Source organism: Siniperca chuatsi, linkage group LG21, assembly GCF_020085105.1.
Source record: "Siniperca chuatsi isolate FFG_IHB_CAS linkage group LG21, ASM2008510v1, whole genome shotgun sequence".
NCBI classification, from domain to species: Eukaryota; Metazoa; Chordata; class Actinopteri; order Centrarchiformes; family Sinipercidae; genus Siniperca; species Siniperca chuatsi.
The window spans coordinates 14469385-14481959 of record NC_058062.1 but is presented as its reverse complement, the minus strand read 5'-3'; the positions used below and the strand labels follow the sequence as shown (position 1 = coordinate 14481959).

At 39.0% G+C, this 12575-nt stretch overlaps 1 long non-coding RNA gene across 2 annotated transcripts; it reads left to right on the top strand.

Moving 5' to 3' along the window:
- Positions 1 to 739: 739 nt before the first annotated feature.
- On the top strand, positions 740 to 6920 carry LOC122869531. 2 transcript variants are annotated; one of them, XR_006376334.1, is made up of 3 exons: positions 740 to 934; positions 1464 to 1523; positions 5881 to 6920. It is a non-coding gene; the product is annotated as an uncharacterized LOC122869531 (long non-coding RNA). The 2 variants fall into 2 exon arrangements; XR_006376333.1 differs by lacking the exon at positions 740 to 934 and adding an exon at positions 1083 to 1215.
- The last annotated feature ends 5655 nt before the right edge of the window (positions 6921 to 12575 follow it).

Below are 12575 nucleotides of genomic sequence, written 5' to 3'. Positions count from 1 at the left end.
TGACTATAGACTGTTTACAGCCTCTGGTTCTGATCTGGGACTGAATGTAGTCGTAGAGCTGACCTTGGTTCTGATCTGGAGCTGGCCATGGTTCTGAAACTTAGCCAGGATTAAAAGTTTGCTGCTTGAGTAAAAGTGTTTCACATAGCCTTAGCCAGCGAGAAATATGATTTTAAAACACAACTAAAGAGACTTTTCCCTCTCATGTCTTTACTTCAGTACCACTTTCTAGTAATTCACCTTTATAGAGGTTACAAGGTAGATTTATTCATCATTTTACAACACAGGGTTGTATAACAAGATTAAGTTGTAGTGCCCTTTATGCTACTCACAAAAACAAACATTATATACAAAAATGATATACAGTAGATGGGTGAATACATGTACGAAGTGTCCTGAACCCCAAACTGCTCCCGAGGGCTGTGTGTAAATGATTAGTTTCTTTGGACTGATGAGCAGTTGGCACCTGCCATCAGTGTGTGAATGGGGTGAATGTGATATGTAGTGTGAAGCGCTTTGAGTGGTCGGAAAACTAGAAAGGAGCTATACATGTACAGTCCATTTACCACAAACATCAATTATATATGTCGAGGGTCACGAGTTTCTCACTTACTAATAAGGCAACAGCAAAAGTTAAAAGTCAACTATAATTATAAATGTTAAGAACTCATTAATAAAGGTTTATTATAGGCCTAATAATCAAGGTCTGAAGTATATTTTTGTTGTTGAATTCTGGTCCAGATGCTTTGCAGTTCTTTCCCAAAAGGTCAGAGGTCAAACTCTCCATTGCAGGAAACCTTCTGATGAATTAAAGAGCTAAAAAGACAAAGCAGATGTCCTGGGGGAGGAGGATAAACACCAACTTCAACCTGGCAACCCAAAAGTTGTTCCTACCCATAAGCTAACTTCCTAAGTACTTGCCTTCAGATAAGAGGTATCCCTGTGAAGCAGTATCTCATGGTGTCCAATGTATTAAACCCAACACAATTTCAGAACTTTTTAAGATAAAGTGTTTTGGCTATAATTTATTTTATGATTTTTTACTGTATTCATGTGTAACCATGTACCCACCTTTTGCCCTAGCAGTCAAAGCTACTTGCAGTTATGCTAGCGAGCTAACTAGCTAAAAGGCAAGCTATTCTTGACTCTGTTCGAGCTATGTGTTGGGTCACTTACCAGGAGGTGTATGTTTCTTTTCTCCCGTTTTATCTTCAGGTATACATTGTTTGTTTCTTTTAGTCTTTTAGTGCTGAAGTGCTGTCAGTAGTTGCAAACAACTTTTGGGCATAACGTTAAACTAGCTAACGTTACCTAGCAACCTAGAAACAGTGACCTAGTTTATCTGCTTTGTTCAAACTCCGTTACTAATAAATTAATCTGATATAAATTTATGAGGGGAAAAAAATGCAACAATGCAGTATATTATTGGACCATCACCGGAATCTGTCTTTGTTTTGTTCCAGAGGAAAGTCGGAGGCAGCAGCTGGTGACAAAGCAAGCTGTTATCCAGTTTCATAGTGATGGTAATATACACATCATATCATATATTACTTATTAAACTTTTATATCGTGTTTTGTTTGTCTCAGGTCAAAATACTCCTTCAACATCATAAACGGAGCAGAAAACTACAACATGCAGTACTCTTTTCAAACGGCAGATGTCACCAGAGATCTTCATTGATCAGAGTTGTAGGGAGGACAAGTACTTTTATCACATACATTATGCGGTTAATTTGTTTTAAAGAGATCACACTTATTAGGGGTGGAAGTGGCATTTTTTTTTATTTTTGAGCCCTCGTCATTATAAGAAATTAGTACTTTCATTTTTCATTTGCACACAACAAGATATAGTTTTCTGGTTCTTCGATAATTGGGTGCACAATAGTAACTTTGCAGGAAGGGTCTATAGCATGTGCGTATTTATGTTTGCTTTTGCACTGCATTCATATTATGTTGAGTTTCCTTAGGTACACAGAAGAACAGCTGCTGAGTCTGTGAGCTCCAGTTAAATTGACTATATAATGCATTTTTAAATCCTGAAGATTTGAGCGTATACCGTACAGTATGAATTACCAGTAAGAGAACAGGTACACCTAACGGCAAATTTGAAGATGGTGTATACATATAGGCTATATGGTTATACCTTCATAAAGTGTGTAGTATAGTGAAATGTTTTTAAGCAAGAAACTTTTCTTTCATTCTGCATTCACTTGTTTCTTTAGAAAATATATATGACTATTTTAGCTGCTCAGTATGTACCACTAAAATCAAAATCAATCTCTCTGTGAATAAAAATATTTTTTTATATGAAAAAAGTTGGCACGGGTATACCCAACACATTGGCCAATTTCAGGTCATGACAACTGAATTAAGAATGGTTCAAACTACCACTCATTAGTTTCATATGAATAAATAAATAAAGCAACTGTGGACTGTCAGTGTTGTGGCTGGTGGGATCCAGAGCTGGTGAAATAAACCTTTCCCTCTGTGTTGTAAAGGAAGGAAACGCATGTGTTATGTATCTGAAATACATTTCTTGCACTGTTAGTATCACAGTACAATTGAGAGGCACCATGCACACAGCCACATGAAGGTCTGTATGTGCCATGATTCAAACTCTCACACCATTATTAGTACACACACAGCTGAAAAACATTTTGCACCTACAGTAGCTAAGGGATTCTGAGGGATTTTAAGTTAGTAGATATTTTTAAGTTTAAAGCAAAGATGAGTTGCAAGTAAATATAAGTTATATCACTTCAGCTCAATTTCAGGACATACTTTTGTTTTGGTTTAACCAGGGTGTGAGAATTAAAGAGAGAATCTTGTCCTGTATGGTCACAACACATGTACTCACTTTACTACAGACACAATACATGCAATGCATGTATTGCAGTCTGAAATCACTTCAACGTACTGTTCTCCAGCTGAATTCATCATATACCCAAACACACAAGGCAAACACGCAAGAAAACAAAAGTGATTTTTTTTTTTGGTCTGAGTTGCCACTAGACATTATGCTAAGCTGTTTGTAGTGTCAAACTGATGACACACACCAAACTCTGTTTATTCCAGCTGGTATGAGTGTCGGCAGAGAGGAGACACTGTTGCTAAGAGACCTGGCTTCCTCACCGCTCCCCGCTCAGCATCATTAGTTGGCCTTTACTGTCACTTTCCTAACCTCTCAGCCCAGTCAGTCCACTTTTACTGTGGAGAAAGGAGCTTGTTTCTCAGCTTGTTCAATAGTGGGGGCTGGGCTGGAGCCAAAATTAATAAGGGTTTTATTGGACCATCAGTCTGGGAAAGAAAACACTGGTGTTAGATGGGTGTCACAGGCCAGCTTTATGATTACATTACATCCAGGTGAATAGACTGGGAGGGGGTCTGGGGGGGGGGTGGATGTGTTTTACTCTTTGTTTATGCTAACAGGGAATTTCTACCCACTTTATTAGGGCATGATTTAGTCCGTACTACGACTTCTTTGATCCTCCCATTGCTTGGTGGAAAATTTGTCCGTGGGTTGTTCTGCTTTTCATCTTATTCTGCTCTTGCTGAGAACACATTAGAGGACACTGAAAATCCTGACACGCATTTAAAGGCCCTAAAAAATATTTTCTTTCGATCAGCTTCTTATTATGAGTGAGGTGGCCGTACAAGAACAAATATTTCTGCCAAATTTTGAACAGTTTTACTACACCAATACTACAGGAGAGATTTCTGTACTTCTAAACTGTGTGAAGTGGGTGGGGCTTAGTTGGACAAAACTGATGTCACAAACATCTATGCACCAATCAGGATTTAGCAACAACACCCACACAGTCCTGATGAAGCAGATTAGCTTATTAGCTTTTTGGTGTTAAATAAAAATAAAGGATATTTCTTTTCCAAACGTTAACTTTGTTTGTTGTTTTGTTCTCAGCTGTGTGTGTCTTCACCACAGGGATTCACAAATAGATGTGATTGTCACTCATCAGCATATGACATATGCATGGACACACATATACCCACATATCCTACACTGTACGTAGACAGATACACATACACACACGAACTACCACAAAATTCGTACACTTATTCCAACACACTTTCTAAGGCATGCTGTCAAATGTACACCAGTGAGGTGACAATTGAGAGTTGAGAGATGACATTAGCAGTGACACTGATAGCAATTTGAAGAGAGAACACTTTTGAGGGATTTTATGAGGTGAGGTGACAAAGTCTGCAGATGTTTTTGTTGCTAAGCTGGGACTGTCAAAACAGCGCTGTCTGCAGTAGCACCTGTTCCTTGCTCTCTAAGGCCTGTTGTCAGATGTCTAAAGGGATTTTGACCTTTATTGGAATTTGAAAGTACACACATTCTAATTAATGTAGAAATTAAGGGATGTCTAATCAAAAGTACAAGCATCTTCTTTCCGTGCATGCAGCAGGATAATTCTCTGTTTTTCCCCAGTTCAGAAGTTTTCTTAAGGGCGGCTGTGTTGATTTACCATAAATACAGGAAGATAACTGTAGGAAGGAGCAGTAGTGCACTTATTCACTATCAGAAAGAAGAACCGAAGAACAGAAAAAAAAACAAGAACCATGAGAATGCAGCATCAAGTGGCATTTCCCTTCATCACTTTCAAATGTCGATCATTTACAAATTGAAGATTTTACCAGCTCAACGCTCGCAAATCTACTCTTCTTCTTTTGCCACATCTGCACTCATCCTTATCAATCATGCACATGCAACCTTTTAGAGCGGAGATTGACTCTTCGATGTCAAGACTGTTTCCATGGATACATTGAGATCCAATCCACTTCTTAGCTTTCCCTATTGCAGGTCTAAAACCCAAACATGTAGGGTGTGGTGGTGCTTCAGAACCAGCATTACCAAGAAAGAAATGTACCAATCCTATAAGCGAGGTACCCCTAATGTGTCTTTTTATCCGGGTAATTTCAGGTTTCCCATTTCCCAATCTAGTGGGTCAGACAGCCATCTAGGTGTCATGCACATTTCATTTAGAGCAGAAGATTGTCTCTTGCATAATGTATAATGAAATCTGACCTTATTGCCAGTGGAGAGATATTGCTGTGAGAGATGTGGCATCTTTTTTCATCTTGGGGCTCAGCTTGCATTTCTCCTCGGAGATTAAAGAACAACTGCTCAATATCACAGCTATTAGGGTGTGATGTTGGAAGGGAGGAGAGCACTTTCAGAAGTGTACATATGCGCATATGTGTTTGTCTCCTGTGCACGTGTGTGTCCTTGTGTGTATGTGCACATACTATATGTGCTTGACTGTGTGTGCTAGAATCAATTCAGGTTTTTTTTACAGACGTAATGTTTTTGCTTTGTCACAGTGGCCACAGTGCATTTTAGGGCTGCTGCTCATCCACTGCTCACAGCCAAGCTGCTGCCTCCATGTCACTATGGAGACACAGGCTGCTATACATCAGCCAATCAGTGCAGAGTAGGTGTTAAAAAGTTGCCAGTGTAAAGATTCTCTCTGTTGTTTGGTGAATGCTCAGGAAGTTAATCTGTCTCTGTATGTGTCAGTTTGTGTCTCTTTCTGTCTCTGCCTGTTCGTCTCCATTGATGAGCTTCCATCCATGTTATTCTCTTGTAATATTATGATGTATAGAAACAGAAAAGCAGAATGGACATGGAAAAATTCAACACAATGTCCTCATTATTGTGAAAAAGTTTTCACCGCCACTTGAAGAGGAAAAGTTGTTTTGTCCATGAAGGAATCTTTTAGGAAAAGTGCAGCGTGCCACATTCTATTGAATAAGTAACGACTGACTTGCCACAGTTAGTTCAGTTAGAAGTAGAAATTCACCTGGTGGTTGGATGAAAACTATCTTGTTTTTCTATCTATGTCTCTGTTCTACTTTCAGATCTTTTCCAGTTTCATGCTGTGTGTCCACTGAACTCAGATCGCATGAGGACTGGACAAGTGATCAAACTACCATAAAGAATGTGAAGACATCCTGGCATGAGATGAAGAAGTTGAGGCGCTCTAACCATCTCAAAACTGAGTTGAATTTTCAATTCAAAACGCAGCCTTTTACTTCAATTTGCCTTATGTTTTACTCAAGCTGTCGCTTTAATTTTGCAATGTGACCTACCATATTTCCTGTAGTTGTGTGTACAAGTAGTTTTCTTTGCAATGTACAGTTCTAACACGCATTTTATGTCACATAAGGTTTCATTTAGAGCTTTAGATAATGTAGTTAAACTGGGGGTTTCTTAACAACTTGTGTGAATGTTTGACTGCTCATGCTGCTTGCCCAAGTGGACACTAGCAGTGTGTTGCTGTGACCCCAGATCTCAGCAGGTAACTTAGTAAATTGTTATTGTAATGAAACGGATGGATGGCCAAAAATACAAAAATAAAATCCCCCAAAAACAGACTTTTTCTTAAACTGACCATTTAGAGAGTTATGGTTGCTTTTTAGATAGCGACAGTAAAGAACAATGTCTGAACAGCAGGGAGAAGCCGAAAGGTAAATGAAAGAAAAGAGGAAGATGTGGGGAAGAGGAGGGGGATGAAAAGGGAGGAGTAGGAAGAGTTCAAACAAGTAACAGTGTGAGAGAGAAAGAGATGGGAAAGGTGAGTTAATGATCCTTCACATGGAGGCTAATGAGTTCATCTGAGGGGCTCTGAGGTGCTGTCTAGACTGTGATGAAAGTTAGACACACACACACACACACACACACACCTCCCCTCACCCCTCCTCTTCTGTCTCACCTGTGGAGTGGGAACAAAGACACACCATGAATTGATGAGTTCCTTCCTCCAGTATAACTAATGTTAACAGCTTGTCTTTAGCTGTTCAGGCTCAGGCACAGGCGACTATTGCATCTTATTAACAGAATTCAGGTTAAAGGTTAAAACCCACGTGTGACAAGAACCCCTCTGTCCTTGTTGATGTTAATGCACTGATAGAAAATAAATATGACTTTAACCCTATATTGTATGCTTTGTTCAACTTCTTTTATCTTCCTTCTGTATCTTTGCGAGTGGTAGACCAATGCACCTCATTTGCTTTGCATCTTACCTGAATCTCAATTGTCTTGTGTTAATTTTCACTTTGTAATTGATTTACAAATAACAGATTTTCATGTGAGGAAATCTTTTTTTTTTAACAATACACACCGCTGATCAACCCATTGCTTTCCAAATCGCCTCTGAAATAATGGTGGTGGTGGTTGTGGAGTGCACTGCAGCCATCTCCTCATTGTAAACGGTTTGTTGTCTTTATAGCTGGGCTCACTCACCTGCGTCACCCCCAAATTTAGCGGATTAATAATGTAGGTGCCTCGCTCCTCCGAGGAACACCAATGATTGGATGGAAATCTGGCTGTCGCTCGATATGCTCCGCCTCCAATTAAACATCCCGTATACACACACACACACACACACACACATACATACAGATGATCATACCTGCATTTCACATTTGGAAATACATACTTAGATTAGGATACAACACAACCCTTCAATTTGATTTTGTGATGAGAGTGGATGATTGTTGGACTCAGCTAAGAAATGTTTCAGATGTGTGCGTTAGTAACTGTTAATATGTCTGCCTCTTTCTGTCAGTCTCAGTTTGTCTTTTCATGCAAACAGAGTAAAGAGTGAGGTTAGTGTGCTGCACAACGCTGGCTTCAGGTGTGAAGCGAACACTTTTGGCCAGACTGGAGCTCATCCTAAAGTCCAAGAGATGCAGATGAAGAAACCAGCTACTGCAGAATGTTGCTTCTGAATAATTTCAACCGTGTTGCAGATAAAACCAATCCAAATCATTTAGAACATGTTAGATGTGGCATGAAATTACTTTACTGATTTCTAAACACGAGTAGTCCATACACTATACACAAATGTAAAGCCCTACCATTTTAAACAATTCAAACATTATTAAAAGCATTCCTGATATGTGACAGGATATTGCAATTGTAGTATACTTGCAGTTTTACTTAAGTAAAAAAATACTCCATTACAAGTAAAAGTCCTGCTTTCAAGTGTAGGCAAGTAAAAGTACATAAGTATTATCAGCAAAATGTACTTAAAGTTTCACAAGTATATGCATCAATGCATGACAACTGAACATCATGACATCACAACGTGAACAGCTCATAGACATCTGAAACCTGTGACAAGGGGCCCCAAGTAGACACTGCTTTTTTTGTATTGTATTTTATAAGCTTATCATATGCATGTGTTTTAATGTAAATCTTAACATGACAAGTAACTACAGCAGTCAGATAAATGTAATGGAGTAAAAAGTACAATATTTACTTCTGAAATGTAGTGGAATAGAAGTATTCAAGTACAGTATGTCAGAATTGTATGTAAGTACAGTGCTTGAGTAAATGTACATAGTTACTTTTCACTACTGTGTACCTGTATCTAGCTGATGTACTATTATATTTTGTGTAAATGTACTTAAATAGGATTTTATTGCCATAGTTTAAAATAACTTTTCATTCCTTTGACAGCCAACATTGTAAATCTCAAAATGTCATGGTTTTCTCTTTTTAAACTAAGAGAGCTGAGATTGCCGCAGATTTAAAAGTACAAAACAAAGCAAGTGCTTTAAAAAAACTCCTTGAAGAGGCAGATGGAATTAAATTGATGTAAAATAAAGAGCTGATACATACAGTACTCATAGCTGTGACGCACAAACTTGATGTAAATTGAGACAAAGTAAAAATAAAACCAGTGCCAAAACAGGAGTGATCATAGGTGGGTGGACAACCAAGCAGGACAATGCAACATGATGGAATAGTGAGCCAGCATTAATCCCATTCACATTTTCTTTATTGGATATCATGCAGCTAACAACTTTTGTCAACCCTGAAACAGCTATGCATGTTATGGAGGAAATGCTCTTTAGCCATGGTTGCCATGGTCCAGGTCGCAGAACCAGAGGTGGCTGTGGGACGACTGATGGACCTGAGGTGAGCATGTCAAGTTGAATCAGCACAGAGCATTAAGAGACTGGCGGTGTCAGCTCCAGTAACACAGATCTGATCAGCTGAAGGCACAGAAAAAACGACCCTGAAGAGAGTTTAGTTTTGTGGGACACCAGAGGTGAACATCTGTGTGTGTGGGGAAGTATCTCTCCTACTGTGTCTTCTGTTCATCGGCTCAAAAACATGCAAATGAATGATGGTCAATATTTGTCAGGCACCAACAACACTAACAATTTAAACATCCTCTCGAGGGAAACATACCATTGTGCCCTTTTCTCCACCCAACACAACAGCGGGATCTCTTTCTCTCGCTTTTTGTTGCTCTGTTTTTCATCCTCCCTCTTTCGCCATCACCATGGTGACTACAGAGCGCAGACTAAAAAGCAAGCATATACTGTATAATGAGAAAATTAAAATTAAGATTGAGAAAACTTTGGCCGTACTTTCCGTACTTTCCTCCCACGTTGCCTATGAGTGAGTCACAGGCCTGCATGATGGAGATGAGAGCTTTTACTGAGCAAGTGAGAAAAATGGACATTCTGCAGGTACAATTAGCACACGAGCAATGTGGCATTGCACTTTTTTTTTTTTACAATTTAACCTGAATGGGTAGCATGAATGTAGTATGCTTGTTTTCTTTTTTGGAAATGTTGCTTATGTCTTATTCTTGCCTCTGTGACAAAATTCAAACGTACAAATGACACAGTCACCCAAGAGCTGCTCCTTTGCACCTTTGCTGTTTAAATTCAGGGCTGGTATTTCTTCTAAGACATTACCTGATTGTGTTTCACTTTCTTTAGAAGTAAAAGTAAAGTAAATGACAACAGGTACAACAACAAAATTAAAGACAAAGAAACTTAGACTAGGGGAAACAAAGAAATTGCTGTCACACTCTTGTCACACGTTTGCCAAAAGCACTTAACAAATACTTTTCCAAAATTGGTTGTTGTTTCTGTGATTACCCATTTCTGGCTTTGTCAGTGTGAGTACTATTCATTTCTTCTCATCCTGTCTCTGCTCTTCTCTTACATAATAGAAAATACATAACGGCAGTGCTCAAATCTATTATTCCACAAGGATCGGACTGAATAACGCCTCCATGCTCATCATTCTTAACAATTGTTTCCTGTGCATGTGTGTATGTTTGTCTGTGTGTTTTGGGCAATTATTGCTGACCTTTTCTTCCACTTGTCCTCCCTATTGATTGTGAAAACAGACGTGGATTAATAATTCACAAAAAAAACAGTGGGAGTTTTGACTACTCTTGTTGCCCATGGCAGCGAGACCAGAGCATGTGTTTGCATGTTTGTGTGTGTTTGTGTGTGTGTGTGTATCCATTTGCTTGTAAGTGTTTATGTGTTATAGTGAGCTTTAATGTGTACCTGCAAGCGTTCTTGTATTTGAAATGTATATTTTACACCAACTCAAACCGTCTGAACTCTAAGGCTACTGATATCACGACTTCCATTCTCTCCATTGCTGTTTGTCCAGTCTTCCCTTTCACTACTGTGAGCAGAAATGTACAGCACAATATGGGTCAGTGTGAGCATTGCCACTTCCACCTGTTGCCTAGATCTGTAGATCCATTTCGTGTAATCACGTGCCATTAAAGGAATAGTTCGTCATTTTGGGAAATACCCTTATTCACTGTCTTGCTGGGAGTTAGATGAGAAAATGACGTCTCTTACGTCTGGTAAATATGTAGCTGGAGAAAGCTGCTGGTTAGCTTGGCTTAGCATACAGCCTGGAAACAGCTGGCCTGGCTCTGTCCAATGGTAACAAAATCTGCTTAATCTGTACAAAAACGGAAGTGTAAAAAGTGTTTAAATTGTTTTGTACGGATTAAGCAAAGAAGATATAACGGTAACACTTTAGATTACAGCCCGCAACGTACAGCGTAATTACTCCAGAGTTACGGTGTAATCTTTTCTACTAACGGTGTACCAGTACAGTACGTATCAATACATATATGTAGGTACTGGGAAACAAGATGTGAAGTTATCGAATAAGGGGGTAACAATTTGGGATCTTACAAAGAACATATACTGTAGTTATTTTTTAACTACTGGGTACCTATTCTAATACTATTACAGGGTACAGTATGACCATAAAACTGAGCAAAAATCTGGACGTTTCAGGGAAGATGGAGTTATGACTTCTACATCCCTGAATAAATCTGATGTTATTTTATTTAAAAATGACAACAAATAGGCAAACTACGTTGTTCCTTAATAATTTTGGAGTAACCTAAAATAACTACAGGGTACATCTGTGCAAACTACAAGGTCCAGGGAACAGTGTATTGTCTTGGATACTGTCGGCAAACTTCATTACTGGACGCTCGTTTATGGCCTCGTGGCTCCATCTACGATCGGCAGACAGAAATCACCCACCCTAGATGTCACTCACTTGTATTTCAGTGTAACCATATGTTGACAATTTTGAAGTCGTAAAAATATCGAAAGTCTTCTCCAGGGCAATTGTGTTTAACCAGCATTACAGCTCCTCAAGGTGCAAGCTTACCTTTTTTCAGCTCTGTGCCAGCCTCCATCCATCCCAAGAAATAAATACAAATATAGCAAGATAAAACACAAGGTATGAATCACAACACATATGGTTAATATACTCTTCTGACAGCAAACTGTGCAGTTAATTTTGTTTGTTCTTCCATGTTTTAAGGCAAGTAAAACAAACAAAAACAAACTGGTCTCATATTGTGTGTAGTTACAGAGTAAGTTAGATACAGTATATTGCTGTGGTAGTTCTTTATACAGTATACAGTGTGTAGGAAATATTCCTTCAGGTCCAATTGTGTGGCTGGTTCAGATGACTTTTATTAGTTTTATTATAAGTTGACAACAAAGCTGTAGAATTCTGTAGAGTGAGTTTCTGGACAGGATTATATACATGGTTATGGGAAACAACAAGCTAAACAAATGTGTGGGCTTGGCTAAGCCAATTCTCTGAGGAGGGAAAAGAGACATTGAAACTACCAGCACCCAAGATGTGTATTCTGTGTCAGCCCCAGGAGGAGGGCGTCCGAGAGATCCAAATCACAAATCTGTCTGCGTTGATTTACACAGGCTCAATACAAATCTGATTCACAAAGTAGAAAAGGCAAATTGATTTCCAGGCTTTCCTGGATAAAACAGGTTACACTTCAGTATTACTTAGATTGCTATTGTGCGGATGAGATTCTGGAACAAGTTGGGTTCACGTGATAGTTAAGGTGTGACTCCTCACAGAGCTGGCTTGGGCTCTCATCACAATACAACAAATTATTTTCACTCACAAGGGTCTGTTAATCAAGGTGAATTAGTTTATCTTTTAACATAGAGCTTAAATTAAGCTACAACAGTCTATGCTGAGAACACTATGTAATGCAACAGTAGGTGGCGATAACAAAGAGGTGCTGGTAGGCAGATTTTGTTACCTTTAAACAGAGCCAGGCTAGCTGTTTCTCCCTGTTTCGTGTTTATGCTAAGCTAAGATAACCGATTGTTGGCTCTGCAGCTACATATGGACTGTGCACATAAGAGAGAGGTATCAATCTTTTCATCTAACTCTTGGCAAAAAAGCAAATATGCGTATTTCCCAAAATATCAAGCTACTT